Raw genomic sequence first — 17,018 nt, 5'->3', positions numbered from 1 at the left:
ACATACATAACCTTCCAAAATATTCTCTACGTTTGCAGGTCAACTGTTTTGGAGAGGTGCACCCATTCATTTTTATTAGGGAACATGTTTTTAGGAAGAAGAAGAAGAAGAAGAAGAATATAGATGGAGAAAGAAGAAGATTATTGCAAGAGGTCCCATCTGTGGTGGTGGGGAACACAGTCAATTTGTATTTTGGTTCATATATTTTATGTTTATGTTATAGTTAAAATGAAAATATTAATAAAAAGAGAAAAAGAAGAAGAAAAGCATAAAGAATAAGTGAAAAAACCCTGTTTGCATCTAATACTATCTCTGCAGGTTGGGGAGAAAAGTTAATGGATGTGGGGGCACACACAAACATGAGAAAGAGCATGCGCAAACACGGCTATACAGACTACATCTTACTGTCTTTGCTTGCTTCAGAAAAAAGTCAGTGACCATTAATGATGGATGTGGACATCAGGAAAAGATTTTTAAAATGAAGAAAACAGAGATTTCTATAACTTTGGCTACAACTACTTTTGTTTCCCTTTAGGTTGTGTAACTCACAGAGTTTCATAACTGGCTGTGCAGCCAAGGGTTGGGAGTTTGTCCCTTCATTGGATGCCCAAGAGGAGAGCCGGACTATGCAGCCTTGGGCAAACTGCACAGTCCCAGAACACTTCCAGAAAAAGGGAATGGGTAGCCATATCTGAATAATCTATGCCTAAAAAAATTCTGGAAAGGATCACTATGAGTTGGAATCAACTTGACAGCAAGCTGGTATGATAATGATTATGGTGGTGATAAAATCACTATTCCGTGGGTCTCTTTGAAAACTCTTCATAATTTTAAATCAACTGTGATGACCTAGTGGGAAGAAACAATACCTGATTCTGATTCTGATTCTGATTCTGATTCTGATTCTGATTCTGATTCTGATTCTGATTCTGATTCTTCTTCTTCTTCTTCTTCTTCTTCTTAATTCTTCTTCTTCTTCTTCTTCTTCTTCTTCTTCTTCTTCTTCTTCTTCTTCTTAATTCTTCTTCTTCTTCTTCTCCAGACCTGCATTGGTTCTTGATTTGGAGCTTTCCCTTTTCCTCTTGTTCACACATATTCCAAAAATCTACCCCATATATCATAAAAAGTATTCTTTTTGAACTTGCTTTTCTTGACTGTTTGAAGTTGAGGTGTGTGCCACTAGGTGCTTCAGCAGATGTTTGCAGAGGGTGAAAGATAGAAAGCAGGAGGACTCTATATAAGAAAAGGGCTTCATTGAGTTTTTCGCCCTTCCTTTAATTCACTGGTGAAACACAAAGATGAACTATTAATAAACATAAAACAAGCTTCCTATAATGATACGATGGTTTTGTTATTGAAGGGCTGCATGACTTATGAAGTGGTCAGTTGCAACACAGAAACACAAGAGGTGGTGATGGAGAAAAAGGGATTCGTGCCTAACTCTGATAATGGAAATCCAGTGGCCACCTGTTCCTGCATTTTTAAGTATGTGGAGAAGCAGAGGATGACAGTTATTTGTCAGTGAAGGAATGCCACTCCACATATGCTTAGAATGGTTTTCTCTCCATATTTCAGGGTAGTAAACATTTATTAAGCATCCATCCACTTGGAATACGAGATAAGTTCCAGTGATCCCTGTAGATTCATATGCTTTCTTCCTCTGGATGGGCTGTAGTCAGTTAAGTAAACTGAGCGTGGATCAAAAGAAAGCATCAAACTAAGAGCAAACCACAAGAACAAGAGCCATTAGTGGTAGTAGAGATGTGCACACGTGTTCAAGGAGGCTTTTGTGTGTGTTTTTTTTTAAATAAAAGTGTGTTATAGATGCTCCAACATCCCCCGACCAAACAGACTATGTACATTTTGCCTCCGTGAACCAGACACAGTAGCCCACATCCTACTTCGTTGCCCATCTCACTCCGCCCTTAGATCTTCCCTACTAAACCCCTTTCTCCAAACCCTCCCTCCCTCCCTATCTGATCCCCTCCCAATCCTCCTTAGTGATTCCCTTTCAACCACTACCAATCTCGTCGCGGAATTTCTGTTAACCATTCTTATGAGCAACCGCAACCCCCATCCCTCCCAATTTTAGTTCTAACCTGTCCCTTATATTCTCTACCTAGCAACCTGTTTACTTCTCTTTAATGTAATCAAATGCCAATAAAGGTCTATGTATGTATGTATGTAGATGCTCAAGAATTCCATTTGCCTTGGTGAAATGGTAGAGGGGTCTCAAATTCACAGATTTGTAAAGTTAGTTTAGATTTCCACCATTAGTGCTGGTTTTATGGTGCTGGTGCCTTTGGGAAAGATGTGGCAAATTGAAATAGACCTCCCACTGTCTTGGAATGATTTATGGCATTCATCAATAGTGAACCTGTGTAAGAAAGTATATAACAACAGGATATGACATCTCACATATTTGTACATCCCTGTGGTCATCTATGTGGAATTTCCTGCACCATCCTTTGCATGTGAGCATTTTCTATTTAGGAAATTGTAATATTTTACCTGGCCCTGAACCTTTTAAAGATGAGATCTTATTGGGATCCAGAAAGTAGATTATTCACTGTCATCTGGTTGAATTCTGGAAAATTCCATGTAGGAGTGTTTTAAAATGTCAGCTTTTCCAAGCTAATTTCGACTGTCCAGTTGCTTCAGGTTGGACACCAGAAATCAGGTTGGTCTTCCTATGTGTTATTTGGGTTTGTTGCTATTAAATAGTGTTAACATCAATATTACTTTTATTGTGTCTGTCCTCCTAGGATGGATAAACATAATGTTCACATTAAAGTTTTCACCATAGCTATTCTTCATTTTTATGTTATTGTTGAGGGGTGTGCACTGGTTTCGTAAAAATATGGTGAAACAGGGATATTTGTATGTTACTAGAGCAGATACAAGGTGGTTCAAGAAGCCCCCAAGAAAATTCTTCCTGCACATACATGTCTGTGGGTTTTCTCTGTAGCATTTTGCCTCCTCTCCTGTGCTACTGATGCCAAGGAGGTCCTTTTTCTTCTCGCTGTGGGCACCTCGGTGTGTTCCAGAGTGGCTGGGTGCCAAATGTATAGTATTCTGATTTGGTCCAGCTGGGGACAGGGCACACTACTGACTGGGTACTCTAAGGAGATAATTTCCACATCCTCAATACACACTTCCCTTAGAATGACTTCAGAGGAAGGCAGAAAGAGAAAGAAAGAAAGCTGGTAGAAGCTTTGCCTTCAAATGGAAGGTCTATCACTTTCCCCAAGTTGATGGTGATATTTACAGCCTGCTACTCCAAATCCTAGACCTTTATTTTCCACATTTTCTATTTTTGTCCCCTTCTAGAAATGTACAACCACATGCAAATATCTGCAGAACAAATCAATCTAGATAACCACCAAAACAGCTCCTGATGGGTCAGTCTCAATTTGTATGGCCAACTTTTGGAGAAAATTCCCATTGGATGCTACTCACACACTTCCACAATCAATTAATTCTCTCCTATTTGTGAGAACTAGGTCTAAAATAATTTCTTTCTACCTCAATGTGCCATCACTTAGTAGACTAAAATATATTAACCTCAACTTATTTTAGGAACATGCAAAGTCCAGTGTAAGGCATTGCCTTAAGGCAAGGGATAATTGCACTATATTTTCCTTGTAGTATTGCCATCTGATTTGGATATATGAAATCATCTACTCTGTTTTCCTCACATTGCCCTCACCTGAGCCCAGATAGCTGAAATTAGAAGAGGGTGAGCCTACTTTTGATAGAAGAAGCTGATGCCCACAACAAAGTCAATTCCCTCTCCCTAGAGTGAGTGAGCAGTTGCTCAAGGCATGTGGTTCCTTACATCTCTGCAAACTGTGTCTCTGAATGTGCCCCCTTTTTAAAATGAGTGGAACCATTTTCCACTGTGACCTTGACTCTATTCTAGTAGAAAAGAAGATGCTATCTGTTGGACAGGGCTGGCCCAGAAAGCAGCATGTTTTCAAAATGCCAAGAAATAACTCATGAGTAACTTTGGATTCTTTGGTCCAAATGGTGAAGCCCCAGACAAGCAAGGGCCCCTACATGATTTGTGTGGGGAAGAACATCCAGAATTGAAAGCTACCTCACCGCTGGATGCCTGTGCTTGCAAGGTACATGAAGGAAAACAGAGATACTGTCAGCGATTTTGTTTCTGGAAAGCCCAAGACACCCAGAAAGCCATGGGCCTGCTGCAGTTTAAGGAGGGATCCATTTTTGTGGTTGGCGCCACTACACAAATTTTGCAGGCATTCTGGAAAATAGCATATTAATCAAGACACATAGGTGTCTTGAGTCACAAAAAAGCCACCATCCAAAAGGCAAGAAGCTTGCATACATACATCCATGTTGCACAGTGATGTCAGTGTCTGAGGGTGGGATTTAAGAGCATTCATAAACTTTGCTCAACTGTTCTTCCTATTAACCCTCTTTTCCTCTCTTTGGGGTAGTTACAGTACAAGCAATGCTGATGGTATCATGACTTGAAGGTTTTTTTTCCTTGCTTGACATTCTAAAAAATAAGAACCTCCTCCATATATATGAAGCTCTTCCCATGATGCAGAGGGAACCAGATTTTTTCTGGTGCTCAAACTTGTGGAGAAAATCAACATTCATGGGTGGAAGGTAATGGAAATGATGATGGAAGGGCAGAGCTAGTGCTCTCCTTCTCCTGATGTTTTTACACTACTCCAACTGTAAAATGCATAAATAAGATTAGAGATATTTCTATATCCTCCCCTACTCCAAAGGCACCCATCAGCAATTGTACACTGGTCACATCTGAGAAAAATCATGCTGTATAGTGACTTAGGGACTCTTTGCAACAAAATTTGACAAAATTTTGCACATTAGTTGTTTGGCAGGGGGACTTGTTATCATATTCCTTTGAAATGGGAAAAAATTAATTTAATGCTTTCGAACTAAATGCTAAGCAAACATGCAACTCTGTGATTTATTATGCCTTCTGTAACTGTAATTTAAATATACTGACCTGTCTGAAATCAAGTGCCAGCTATGAAATTCAAAGCAACATGAAGTGACTGACTCAGACTGCTGAACCAAACTGGAGACAAGCATCCCAGAGAGGAAGTAGACCGTCATTTGACCTTACTCAGTCAGCAACCAACAATAAAATGGATACAATTGCTGATGGGTGCCAAAATCCAAATGGCAAAATAATAATGACATATGTTTCTTGCCTTTAAAACGGAGGTAAGGCTGATCAATAGTGAAAATGCACTACAACCTGGCTCTTAAAAGTCCCTGTGAAGGCAGTTCTGTGTTGTTCAGTTGCTAGAAGACAAAGGGCAGATGCTGCTTCTTGGAAGCAAAACCAGCAATTTCAAAGGCAGCTTCCCCCTTTCGGCACTTCTTTCATTTTAATTCAGCCTTTTCAGCTTAAGCTATCTTTTTAGAAATGAAAAGGAGGTGGGGTGCATGCTTGCGTGCACACACCCATTCGCACAGGTACACACACACACACACACACACACACACACACACACACACACACACACACACACACACACACACACACACACACACACATCTCCCAGATACACATCTGGATTTATAAACTCATTTTTAAAACTGTGACTTTTGGAGAACACAATAACTCATTTAGAATCAAAAACAAGTAAGTAAGTAAGTAAGTAAGTAAGTAAGTAAGTAAGTAGAAATAAATAAATAAATAAAATCAATTTTTCTCCACACGCTGTGCCCAGATTCAGAGAGTCAATGTTCAGAAACGACTCAGCTGCTTCAGAGTTTCTGATAACAGATCATATTGTGGCAAAGGCCTCACTATCTTTAATTACCCATGTGTCTAAAATTGGAGAATGTGTATTTTTCTTCCCTCCATGGGTGATTTTTTTTTTAAAAATCACTCCTTGGGTGCATATTATTCACTCTTGGGCTGACAGTGGCCATAACCTTTGAATGATTACCCCTATTCTATCCAAATAACTGTTGCCTCACTCACAGGAGTTCGACTAATAAAGTCTTATTTTTCATAATGTAGAGCTCTGCGGGTGCTGGTCATGGAGACTCCGCCATTCAAGAACATTCTCCGTCTATATTTGAGGAATTGCAACAAAGGAAAGCGTTTTATGCAATATGCCATTCAAGCTGCAGATACAAGCCTCAACTTATACAACTTTGGCAATACCTATATATGCAATCTAAAAGTTATATGCTTTGGAAGATGACTGTTTTGAGAAGACAGATAAGAGTAAAGCACTCAAAGTGTGTACAAATGTTAATCTTATCTATTTCATTTTCCACGGGCGGTGCAGCAACCCTTCTGCAGAGACAGAATCTCTTGAGACAGCGTGGTGTGCGAACTATGCTGCCTGCTTTGGAAGAGAGTGTGTCTGTGCACATTTGTCAAAAATATACATTTTGAATTGGGCGTATTTCTTTACAACTGATTCAAAAAAACTGGGGATGGGGGAGAATATGCTGATCTTCACTTCTTCCTAGTGATGGGAAGACAAAACAGATTGCCTGCTCTTGCTAATAGTCTTGCAAGCCACAAATTGGACAGATTCATTATGAAAATCAATTCAGATCTGTTACTTTTCACTCCCTAGAAGATGGGGACCAAAGTAAATCATTATATTCTAAAGTGCCATGTTTTCATTGTGATAAAGAAAGGAGTTTAGGTAATGGCATATCTTTGGTGGATGTGTTTAGCAAGTGTTTTGTGCTCAAAAGGCAAAAAAAGAAGAAAAGATAAAAAATCAAACTGCCATCTATTTATTGTTTCTAGTTTTTCTTCTTCATGGTAGCAAAAAATATTTCTATGCCATGGTAGAGAAACAAAATGGATTGGAAAGGAGGAAGGAAAATATTGGAACTCTGTGAAAGGAGCTTATCCTCTTCTGGTGCTTTTTGTTGTTGTCACTGTCCTTCTTAGCAAAAGAATCTAAACTCTTCTGAAGTCACAGCGTTGAAGCTAGGCATGAGCCATATCAGCAGTCAGATGGCAATGGCAGCTAGAAGGCCAGGTCTTCTCCATTTGAAAGACAGCCCTCTCTAAGGCTGGCTTCAAGACAGAGAACCATGTAAAAAAAAGGGAAAGGGGATTGAAGTTGCTTATTGTCAATCAGCACCTGGCCAGCAGACCAAGCAGGCATAGGGGCACCTGGGCACCATCTGCCCCTTTACAGTGTGTGTTGCATTTCATTTATTATTTTTGGGCTGAACTGCTTAACATAGTACATTGACCTATAGTAGGCTCATTAAATCAGTGGGGATTGGGTGAGTTAACTCCTCCATAAGCTCTAATGAGTTGCTACTGACTTTAGTGTAGTAAGTTGAAACCAGAGTGGGCCCCGTTGGACTCAATGGAACTTACAGAGAAATTGACTCACCAAATCCCCATTGATTCAATGGACCTACTCCAGTGTGACTAGTACACTAAACAACAGGATTGAATATATCCACATACTAATCTTGCTAAATCTTTTCCTTATTGCAGGATGTAGGTGATCCCCTAATGGCAATACCTGTTCGCCAAAGGGGAGGTCCTCTAGTGGCATGGAATTGTACCCTGTGTACAGATAAGTATGGCCACAACCCAGCCCTTGTGGTGGACCCTAACATCTGGCTGGAACAAGACTTCTGAGGGTATGGTGCCATTCAGGGTACCTGACCTATGCCCAGTGGAGGGGCAGCAACTTGTTGTCCCCATGGTGCCATGGGTGGAGGCAGCCGTGACCAGGGGCCTGGGGCCAACTAGCTCCTGATACTTCAAGGCTACCACAGCTACCCTCTTGGCTGTCCAGGGCAGACACAGCCTCTGAGCAGCCTCTGCTACACTCCCTCTGTAACACTTGTTGTATTGGGTGTCATCTCTGCAGCCACCTTTTGATTGCCAACCCCTGGATGTTGTGTCTAGGTCTCAGCCACTGCTGTATATGACACAGTCTTCACTATGACTGCCACCAACATACCTGGATGCTCACCTTCTCATGTAGAAAGATGAACCATTATGTCCCCCTGCCAACTACTACAGGTGAGATGCTCTCTGCGCCCTGGATTCCCTCTCGGACCACTCTGGTTGGGGTGGGGGTGTTGAAGCAGCCATTAACATGGCAGTCAGGCCAACCCCTTTTCTCGAGGGATTGACAAACATGGTTGACAAAGAAACCATAAAGTAGATGGGTCTCAGAGCGGATGGGTGCCCATTTATCACTACCAGAGCAAGTGACCGCGCACATACTGCTATGCGAGTACAGTATTGAATGATTCCAGGAACACCTGACTCGGAGCAGAGTAATGCAACCCCAGTTGCCATATTGAGCTTAATGAGGCCCATTTTTCCTACAGAGGCACTGACGTGTATTTCTACATTTCTCAAAAGGGAAGAAAGAAATGGCAGGTGTGGTGTGTGGGTGCTTTGGATTGTTCCAGTCTCAAGCAGTTCCACTGAAGCTTCCCCTAGTTTATCTCTCTCTGTGGTTCCACTCTGTTTTATCTCTCTCTGTGGCTCTTCTCTCTGTCCCCACTTCTCTTCTATGGCTCTTCCTCACTCTCCCTTTGTGACTGCTCTCCTTCTCCCCTGCTCTCATAGCTCGCCTCTCTCTCTCTCTCTCTGTGTGTGTGTGGTATGTGTGTTCACTAACACTTCTGTGTTAAGGCTGCAGTCCTAATCCACCCTCTTGCCTATTTATCACAGCAAAACTCAACTACTTAGGTTCCTCAAGTACTGGCAAGAGGTTTGGGCACTTGCTACAGAACTATTTAAATAATAAATATTGATTGAGAGCCTCATTGATCATATTGATTTTCTGACTGAGATTTGGATATTTTCTTTAAAAAAAACCCTCATCTTCTAATTAATTGGCTAACAGAACATTCTGCTAGGAAAACAGTAGTTGACTTTGTAGATACTTAGAAGAAACTAAATGGTAAAAATTCCCCCCAAATTAAAATAATGCAGGTGATAATGATTTCTGCACGCGAGAGAGGACCTGTATGTAGTGGGGTTTGCACCAACGAAGCAAGTTAGAGATGGTAGCCATGGCTACTCTGGTCCTGCTTTCCCATTGCCTTGAACCAACCTGGCTAAAAATGCTTTTGGCTAAGACTGACAGCTGCATTTTGCTGCCACATTGCACAGGTGTAAAAGACACAAACCAGTTTGAAGCCGGCTTCGTATTTCAACCTGCCAGAATAAAGACTTGCATTGAGGAAAGAAAGACCCACTGACATCTCATCAGGACCCAACTCCCCAAATGGATTAAGTCTGAAAATCCAAAAATAGCTTCCACAGATGCATGAGGGAAGTCCTGGCCTCTGGTGAGTCATATACAGCTTTCTACCAGGGAAGAAAGAAGCCTTCTAATGGAAACTCCAGCCTTGAGCTAAGTCCCTTTTCATAGGTGGCTCCCATCATTCTCATGAAAAAACAAAAAGAAAAAAGATCTGTAGGTCCAAACCAAAATGCCTGTTGAATAATTTGGCCTAGAGCAGGAAGTGAGATCTTTGACCTTCTCCAGTGTCCTTGTTGTGGATGCATGCCTGTAATTCCCAGTAATTTAACAGGAGCTTTAGTTTGAAAAACAGAAAAGATTTGGGCTTTATTACTTTCATTCATCATCATTAACTCATGCCATGTGGCGTAGAGGAAGGAATGACATATTTCTGCAATTAGGTTCAGTATTTTGCATGAAAAAAATGAGCTGTTATAGCAAACACGGCTTTTTGAAATGAGGAGTAAGTCAAACGGGAAGCAAAGTCTGTGGTGGAGGCATGAACATAAAGACTTTTTAAGCCTACATTTTGAGAATGGAATCCTTCTTTCTTTTTTAAAAAATGTAGTATATGAGTCTTATAGCTTATAGCTACTGTGCACTTGGCATACACTGGGAAAGAGCCTATCACATCAGGTTTCCAAGGGCATGTTCACAGAGGGCTCATAAAAGAATCCTGATTCAACTGACCTGTGAATGAATATGAAATCTCTATTGCCAAGAAGGGCTCGTTCACGTTAAAATAGTTGTTCATCTTTATCTTCCCTGTTCACACAAGTACTGTGGAAGAGCTCTGTGGGAATCAGAGCTCCTCTCCCCCAAATGCTTTATTTGTTCCTAGTCCTTTCTATTGAGGTACTTTTGTTTGAACATATTCCCATGGTTTAGATTGCCTTCTGTGCCTCCGATGCTTGGCTAATGAAGAAAGAAGATGTGCAGAGAGAGAGAGAGAGAGAGAGAGAGTTATTGGAAGCAAAAGTGGAAGGAAAGAGTGATTGGTGGTGATGGGTGAAAGAAAGGAACACATATCACGAGACTTATGCTTTCTCACTGGCTTGTGACCACATCTTGTCTGCCTGAGGTAGCCTGGCTGGCTTTTCTCACATGGCATTTCAAGGGCAGAGGAGGGTTCTTCACAAACATTAACCCATCCTTCATGGCCCAAATCATAAGCGTTCAAGGTACCATAGATTAGAAGCTATATTTATCACTACGACCCACATACCCTGTTGTGTCTCCATGCACATCCAGAAGCTCCCTGGATCCTGTGGAATTTCCGTGCTCTGTTTATGGGGCTGCCAATGACAAGTGTTTAGAAACTTCTCCTGGTTCAAAATGCTGCAGCCAGGCTGCTGGCTGGCACAGGTTTCATGGAGGATGTAACTCTGCTGTTACAACAAATTCATTGGCTGCTGGTCCATTTCAGGCCTCAGTTCAAGCATCTTTATTCAAAGACTTCTAAAGCCCTGTATAGGTCCAGGCTATCTGAAGGATTATATCACCCCCATATGAACCTTCCCAGCTTTTAAGATCTTTTGAGGAGGTTCTTCACTTGGTTCCATCACCCTCACATCTTCATTTGATGGGGACATGAGAGAAGGGTTTTTTTCCAATGGCTGCTCAAGGTCATGGAATACAACAACAGGTCGGCCTCCTTTCTCTTGTCCTTCTGCCAGCAGGGAAAGGCCATTTCTTAAGCAGGCTTTTCATTGAGCTGAATAGGTAAGTGTCATTATGAGATGTTGCATAGACTCCCCTCCCCCGCATATCCACTATAGAAGTAAGCTGGGTAAATTTCTAAATGGCAGCTTTTAATATTATTATTTGCTTCATTGCTTTTTAATATTCTACCTCATTGTCCTTTTAATTGGGTTTATCATGTTTTTTAATGGATTGTGACCTGCCTTGTGTGCCCTGTGGGGAGAGAGGTGGCATATAAATGAAATAAATAATCACAAATAAATATATAAGTGATCTTTGAATTTCTTTTACTGATCTGTATAAAATACACACCAAGCTTTGAATGAGATCAAAGCCAACTATTAAAGCTAAATAGACTAACCATTGGCACATGCTGAGCGTTTTAGTTCTTTGTGCACCTTTCACCAGAAAGGTTGTGGGTGTTTTGTTTTGTTTTTTGTATGTTGTGCTCCTGGGAAATGCACCACAAACAGAACCACTTCATCATCTCAAAAGGTGGAATCCAACTGTTTTTTTCTTGGATGACAGAGGCTTTCATAAATAGAGGGAAAGAGAGGCAATTTTTAGTGATACCCATTCTGCTCTGCAGCTCCTCATAGATGCACAGACATCCAGACACATCCATGCACACTCATGAACACACATGCATGCATGCATGCACACATGTGCATGGGCATATACACACACACACACACACATCCATCTGCTGTGGAGGGATTCTTGTAGGCAGATAATTGAGAAAGTGCCTAAGGATAGAAGGAAGATTACTGAAAATCGCCTCTTGTCCAACTGTTTTGCTGATGGAGGCTCCAAGTTCAGTTTATAAATCCAGGCCTGTGCTCTGTTTGGGACCTGAGACCATCACCCCATTTGTCAAGCTTACAGTGATTTTACAGAGGAAGGGCTTCCTTGTGATTAGATCACAGCTTTTCTGATTGTGTACTGTTCTGTGTGTCCAAGATGCTCCATAATACTGGGCATTCCTAAATTAATCTAAGCAGGCGTTTTCACCAAAGGCATAATCACCTCAGCCATTTGTTTTTCCTCCCATGTTTTTCTTCAATCTGTTTCTATTACCATGATTTTGCTCTCTTGGTAACATTTCGGTTTCTCTTCTTAGGATGCTCCTTTCCTCCTCCTCCTCCTCCTTCTCTTTCCTGGTAGTTCAATTACATGTGCTCATTCATCTCTCATTAGCTCCTGTTCACTGGAGGGTACTTTGAAGAGCTCTTTATCTTGCATTCATAATATCCTTTTCTACAGTGTGGATTCTCACTGTCAACAAAGAGTTCCATCCTTTGGCAATTCTTCGCATTCATTTCTTCATTCTTTTCTGGAGAAATCATTTGCAAAATCCATAAGTGGGAGTGTGACAAATTTGCTGGATTATTGGGGAAAAAAACACGCTTCCTTAATACAATTGTATATGAGGGCATGTTAAAATGAAGATTCATGCACACACTTTTAGCATAAACCTGGTCATTTGACAAAAGTTGACCAATTATTTCTTATGCTGTCAATATAATTCTCATTGTTCTGCCTTTAGAATCGTGGGCTAGCCTTTCACTGGGTTTGCCAGCTCGTTATTCTTCCAGCTAAAATGATCACTTTGTCTAATGGGAGGTTCATACATTCTATTTTCTTTTTTCTTCATCTTTTTTTTTAAAAAAATACCACTACTAAAGAGAAATTTCCACTACCTGTTACTAGGGAATAGCAGTTTTAGTTCGTGTTCACTTGAGTATATAAATAATCTAGCTACTAAATCCTTTAATGAGGGCAGGAGATTTTGTGCATAAACATTTAAATGTGTAGACTCTGCTAATACAAATCTGTCTACCATGAAAGAAGATAGGCAGAGCAACTAAGAGAGGGATCCTCTTCCTGAAGTACTTTTACACAGAGGCTGCATTCCTTGTTAAAGCTCATCTGGGCAGTGGAGGTAGTACTCATATACTTGGGTCAAGTGACAATCTGCCCCACTTCACTTGTGCATATGTTTTTTTAAAGGGTCTTTGGGAAATGCAGAGCCTTTCACAAAACAGCACCTGGGCTTGTCCAGTTTTCCTTTCTAGGTAAAATGTAGATCATTACTTGGACCAATGAAAGATATGGACTCCTCCTGGTCTACTTCTTTACTCCAATGCTGTTAAACCTGCCCGGATAGCAGAGTGATTAAAAGTTGAAGGTGACCAAGGAATTAAAACTATACACACAGAAAAACAACAAAAGGAGAACTCTTCATTTTTAGCTTGTTAATATCAATACCGTATTACCATATGAGATGATTATGCCAGAAATATTTGATTCTTAATCTCCATACTTATTCCCTTTCTTGGAGAGCTAAGAGTTAAGATGTCTAAGCTGGAAGTGTTAGAAATGTTTATTTATGGAGGAAACAAACTGTCTTGTTGTCTATATTTTGCACAAAATTCAGTTGCTAGTCCCCATAAGAATAGACCTTCTCTTGCTAACCTCCATTATTCAGGGGGGCTATTTTATTTGGGACCAAGAACTGAATGTGTTTCAGGCATTCCGAAACTGGGGTCCCTAGCTGTTTCTGGACTGAAATTCATAGAAGCTGTGATGGTGTCAGGTGATAGTCTAAGAATATTTGTGGCCCCATGTTTGGGAACCACTGATTTAACACAGTATATCCTAAAATGTATTAATATAGGTGGAAAGCAGTGTAAGCAAAGTCAAGGGATGGGTGTACAAAGAGAAATTCCTGAAAGCTCACTGTGAGCTCAGTATTGAGAGGCAACTGGATATAGACGGCAATGCAACAGCATTTAATGCCTTTGAAATTAGACAAGGTCTGTAAAGTTCAACATTGCTAATTGTTGATGCTGTGACAATAACAGATCAGATCCCCCCACCTCCCATGTGGTAAACAAGTTGCAGAGCTCAAGCATACTGGGAAACAATTGACAATGTTGCTCTTTTCTGATGTTCATGTACCTCTGTGTCCCTCAAGTTCATCTTCTTAATGTTGTAGTGGATGCAGTTCCCCAAACAAAATATCAATATTAGGTCATGCTAAACATAGTGCATACTAGACTACTTACTGGAAAAGTAATGAGATATCTTCAGGACAGGATTGACTAGAGACATTATGAGATATTCTCTTATTTTTCAAAATTATAAGCATTTTGTGAATTTTGCTTGCCTTTCAATGAATTAATGAAATAAGAAACCCAGTAGTGTTCTATAATGAATTATTTCCTGTTGGGCTCTGACCAATTTGTGTGGTTAAAACTGATGCAGAACACATTACTCAGGGTATGAAGAAATGACCTTTTTGGCTAGGGATTCTGATAGTAGCAGTGCCTCTGAAGGATGGGGAATAGTGAATATGTAGTTTTACCAGTGCTACCACCCTCCAGGAATTTCCATGGCTGAGCAGAGATTTGAACACAGGTCTTCTGAGTCCCAGTTTGACACTCTATGCTCTATGCTACACCAGCTCTATCCAGTATGTATGATAATAAACAACTTTTAAAAGAATGAAATCTAGCTTTATTCAGCTCTTGTATCTTATACTATCATAGGTACCACAGCATGCTACCCCTCTGCAGTGGAGCATAGTCACCTAGATCTGCTGCCCCTCAGGCTTCAATGACTCTTGCCATGGAATACATTACTTTAGTCATTTAGATGTGTAGTGGCACATCTTCCTGCCCATGCACAGGAAAGAACTCAGTGATCATGGGCATATGTCATACAACAATGGTGAATTATTTATTTATTTATTTATTTATTTATTTATTTATTTGATTTATACCCCGCCCATCTGGTCTAAAAGACCACACTAATGCTTCACTATGCCTGTAATCTACATCCATCCTAATGTGTAGGATAATGCCTACCACAAGGATTGTGCACCTAGTCTTGGATGCTCTTGGAAAACAGAGCACAAGTCTATAACATCTGATATTCAAAAGAATGCAGAAAAGGATATTTCTATGAAGAAATCATTTCTGCATTGGAGAAAAAAGTGAAGCCATCTAACAAACTCACAGATTTCTATCTTTACAAATTTATGTATAGAAAAAATGTCTTCTCACTCTATTTGCTCATGAAATTAGGTAGACATGTCACCTAATACATTGTCCATGAGGTCTGCTTACACGGAAGTGCTATCTATCTATCTATCTATCTATCTATCTATCTATCTATCTATCTATCTATCTATCTATCTATCTATCTATCTATCTATCTATCTATCTATCTATCTATCTATCTATCTATCTATCTATCTATCTATCTATCTATCTATCTATCCATCCATCCATCCATCCATCCATCCATCCATCCATCCATCCATCCATCCATCCATCCATCCATCCATCCATCCATCCATCCATCCATCCATTCCTCTCTTTCTTCTTGAAAAGGGCCCAAGGTGGCTTACAAAATGAAATACAATATCTAAAGTTGCAAACAATGAGCATACAATGGGGCTTAATATCATTAAAAGACAATATTTAAAATTACGAACAATGAATAAGGAGGCATTTTACATCATTATCAAGCAATATTAAGGCAAAGATCAATAAGTGTACAAATATTTTAAAAACGTCACTCTGAGAAATGGAGAACATAAAAATGGAAAGCACAAGTAGTAATAAAAATCCAGTCAAAGTAGTAATGAATAATCTATTTTAAAATCACTCACAGGTCGCTGGTTGCTGAGGGAAGGCTTTCCTGAAGTTGTCTTATACGGGATTGTTTATAATAAAGGATAAATCCTACATTTCAAATTAGTCAGTCATTCACCAACCAAAAATGGAACTGAAGATGTACATTCTCACTTGGCTATGATGCTGTAAAAGACACCAGAACATGGCTAAATTCAGCTAGTGGCTGTTAGGGCAAAGTTGGAGCAATAGGACCATGGATAGCTCCAAGTAGAAGACTCTTCCAAGGATGGCTAGACCTCTTGCAGCCTTTTGTACCCCTGCAAAGTTCACTCTTCCTGAAGAATGGAGTATCTCAAAGGACCAACCCTCTGGCCTGAAGTCTGGCAATCTGTTGCCTCTCAGAGTCAAATTATATGTGACCGAAAATGAATATTCCCTGCCTGTAGCCTGCAAATGAAGCCCATGTTAAGCTTCCATTGATCAATTGTAAGGCAAAGCTCACTAGAATACAACATATATAAGTGACTGAAAGTATGCATTTTCACAGACATTTTTTAGCACTTAAGAAAGCTTCGTTTCTAATTATGTGCTCCCATTTCATGCATGATGTGTACATAATTGTCCTTTCCATAACTATGCTTTATCATTATGTAATTTGACTCTTAGTCACCGTGCTGACTATGGAGAACCCCTGGACCAGGGTATGGATCCAGATCAAGGTTCCCAAAGGACAAGAGAAGGGGGGGAAGGCATGCTGATCTTCAGCCTACTACCAGGTCCCCCTTAGTGGAAGGGGTCTGGATGGGGGCAGCAGCAGTCACAAACACAGATTATTTTATCATTTATAAATTGTGAAGTGTATCATTTCCAAGTAAGAGTACAGTGGTGTCTTGGCTTATGAACGTAATTGGTTCCAGAACTCTGGTTGTAACTTGAAATGGTTGTAAGTCGAAGCACCATTTCCCATAGGAATGCATTTAAATGCGATTAATCCATTCCAGCCAAAGGAAAAAATCACCAAAAAAACCCCACTGCAAGACCTATCAGAAATGTGATTAATCTATTCCGGCCAAAGGGGGGGGGAGGAGAAAAATAAGCGAAGCATACAAGACCCATCGGAAATGCAAAAAAAGCAAAGCAGAAAACAAGCAAAGCATGCAAGACTCAACGGAAATGGGGGGAAATCCCCCAAAAAAGCAAGCAACCCCCCAAGACCCATCGGAAATGGGGAAAAAACCCAAGAAGCAAACAAACCCCCAAGACCCATTAGAAATGGAAGAAAAAACCCCAAAAACAAATCCCCCAAGACTCATCACAGCACAGAAACATAATCCCATGATTAAGCCCGAAACCAGGCTGCAAAACCCACCCAGAACAGTTTTTTAAAAAACAGAAAGCAGCA

At 40.4% G+C, this 17,018-nt stretch overlaps 2 long non-coding RNA genes across 2 annotated transcripts in view; both read left to right on the top strand.

Annotated features, from left to right (window-relative positions):
• Window positions 1-5,498, top strand: part of LOC144583507 (uncharacterized) — a 68,901-nt gene extending 63,403 nt beyond the window's left edge. Inside the window, exon 2 of the long non-coding RNA XR_013537302.1 lies at window positions 39-5,498. This is a non-coding gene — a long non-coding RNA (uncharacterized LOC144583507). The remainder of the gene's footprint in view (window positions 1-38) is intronic.
• A 219-nt stretch (window positions 5,499-5,717) lies between these two features.
• The window catches only part of LOC144583505 (uncharacterized), a 33,030-nt gene continuing 21,729 nt past the window's right edge, over window positions 5,718-17,018 (top strand). Inside the window, exons 1-2 of the long non-coding RNA XR_013537299.1 lie at window positions 5,718-8,032; window positions 9,140-17,018. The exon at window positions 9,140-17,018 is cut by the window's right edge and continues 21,729 nt beyond it. This is a non-coding gene — a long non-coding RNA (uncharacterized LOC144583505). The remainder of the gene's footprint in view (window positions 8,033-9,139) is intronic.

This window comes from Pogona vitticeps, chromosome 1 (assembly GCF_051106095.1).
Source record: "Pogona vitticeps strain Pit_001003342236 chromosome 1, PviZW2.1, whole genome shotgun sequence".
Lineage (NCBI taxonomy): Eukaryota > Metazoa > Chordata > Lepidosauria > Squamata > Agamidae > Pogona > Pogona vitticeps.
Note: the sequence above shows the minus strand (reverse complement) of the source record. Positions and strands in the feature narration are given on the sequence as shown.